Raw genomic sequence first — 1986 nt, forward strand, 5'->3', positions numbered from 1 at the left:
GGCACAGACAAGTTCCCCTGCTGCTGCTGGTGGCCAGAGCCCATTTCCAGGAGGAGCAGCCAGGAGATGTGCTGAGCTGGGAGTCAGACCTGCTGGAACCTGGGGGTTGAAAGCAAGAGCTGAGATGGTGCCCCAGCTGTGCTGTGCTTCTTTGGGAAAAGAGGCATGAAATTAAAGTTAGATTCCCCAGTAGAACACAGGAACCACGTGAAATTCATTGTAACACAACTTCAAAAGCATCACAGATGAAACGTCTGTGGATCACAGGTTTATTTTTAATGACACAGCACTGGAAAACAGAAGTTACAGGTGACTTCTTGATACAGCATACATTATGTACCTTAATTTAAAAGGATCTGTGAAGGTGCGCTGCATAAATATTATTGTGAAAAGATGTTTATTTCTCAGAGATTAACTTTGTCGTGTTTTTTTTATTCAGCCAACTAAATAAAAAAGTATAGATGAGCATCATAACGGTTCCCCTTCCAGATTACCTCACTGTAGGTACTGCAGCTGGGAGAGGAAACCGAGCCATGCCTTCTCAAAGGTTCAGCAGCTTTGACAGTGATGCCATTCATCATCTCAGAATGAAAACCTCACCTCACTCACACAGACGCTGTGCAGTGCTTTGGCAATGGAGCAGCTGGTTCTGCTTTGGAACAAAACTGTTGTCTGTATTGCCAGGCAGTGGGAGAGCAATGCATGCCCTGATGGCACTGCACAGCCACAGCACGGCATGACACTGCTGAGACGCACACATACCCACATGCACCTGCAGACACACGTCCAAGTAACACTGGAAAACATTGCAGCAGTTAATTATATTTTTTAAACACGTGGAACTTGTAATAGTTTGACCTCATTACTACAGGATTACTAATTAAGTTTTCTGCAGTGCAACTCAATACGATGCACTGAGTGCAGACAAGTTCAGGTTTTGGTATCAAGGAGGCTAATTTTGGATTTCATGGGAAAGGACCAAACACAGGATCACCACAGCTCTGGCAAAGCACAAACAAACCTGTTGCCACGTGCATGTGAACAAATGAGGACATTTCTGTTTGTATTTGATTTGTTTTCACGCACTGCTTCAGAAATGGCTAGCTTAACTGCTTGCACTCGTGCTCATTTTGATATGCTTCAACAAGCAACCAATCTGTAAACTATTAACAGCCTGAACTACAAAAAAAGGGGGCTCCTGTGTTTCAAGGACCCACTGACTGAGCTTCAAACCACATTCGTGTCCTGTGAGAAGAACTGTTCCAGGTGGCATGTGAAGTTCTCGGGGAAAAGTCCTTTACAACCATTTGCATCTCTGTGCTGAAACCACTCAGATTCCTTAATGCCTGTCAAGCAGCCTCCTGAAAGAGAAAAGACAGAGCATCTTCAGGGTCAGCTCTCTCCCATTCCTTTCTGCAGACTCCAGGCCCGGAGAAGTTTTAAAGGCTAAAAGAAGTGGTGATTTGTTACACAGCATACTCTGATTTTGCACAGACTGCTTTCTCTGTTCTGCCATGGCTTTGTGAGACTGTGAGCACATTAGATGGCCTTTATCCCACCTAACCTCCAACAGAACTGAACATTGCATGATCAGCCTCTGGAGTCATCCAGTGTCACAGCAAACCTGCATTTGTGCAAATGCACGTGGAGATGTTTTCAAAGTTCTCACAGCAATATTGGGATACTTACACAGTCAGAGCACAGCAGTGTGCTAGAATCATTATAGAATGCCACAGATGAGGGGGAAAAATCCATGTTTTCATCTGATTATTTTCTTCTGAGAGTTCTTTTCTCTCATTCCTGTATTGACAGTCAGAAGAAATAACAGTTCTTGTCTTCTCTGCCATCATAATTGCTAGAAACTAAAAGTCAGTTGATACTCAACAACCTTTTCCAGAGATTCCTGGAAGCTTCAGCCTAAGCCAGATCTTGACATGCAATACTGCAATCCAAATCCATCAATCCAAAGGAAGATTTCTTACTGGA

At 43.8% G+C, this 1986-nt stretch overlaps 1 long non-coding RNA gene across 1 annotated transcript; it reads right to left on the reverse strand.

Annotated features, from left to right (window-relative positions):
* Positions 1 to 255: 255 nt before the first annotated feature.
* Positions 256 to 1980, reverse strand: LOC125685485 (uncharacterized). Its single transcript, XR_007373452.1, has 2 exons — positions 1690 to 1980; positions 256 to 1361 (listed from the first exon to the last, which is right to left on the reverse strand). It is a non-coding gene; the product is annotated as an uncharacterized LOC125685485 (long non-coding RNA).
* Positions 1981 to 1986: the final 6 nt, after the last annotated feature.

This window comes from Lagopus muta, chromosome 28 (genome assembly GCF_023343835.1).
Source record: "Lagopus muta isolate bLagMut1 chromosome 28, bLagMut1 primary, whole genome shotgun sequence".
Lineage (NCBI taxonomy): Eukaryota > Metazoa > Chordata > Aves > Galliformes > Phasianidae > Lagopus > Lagopus muta.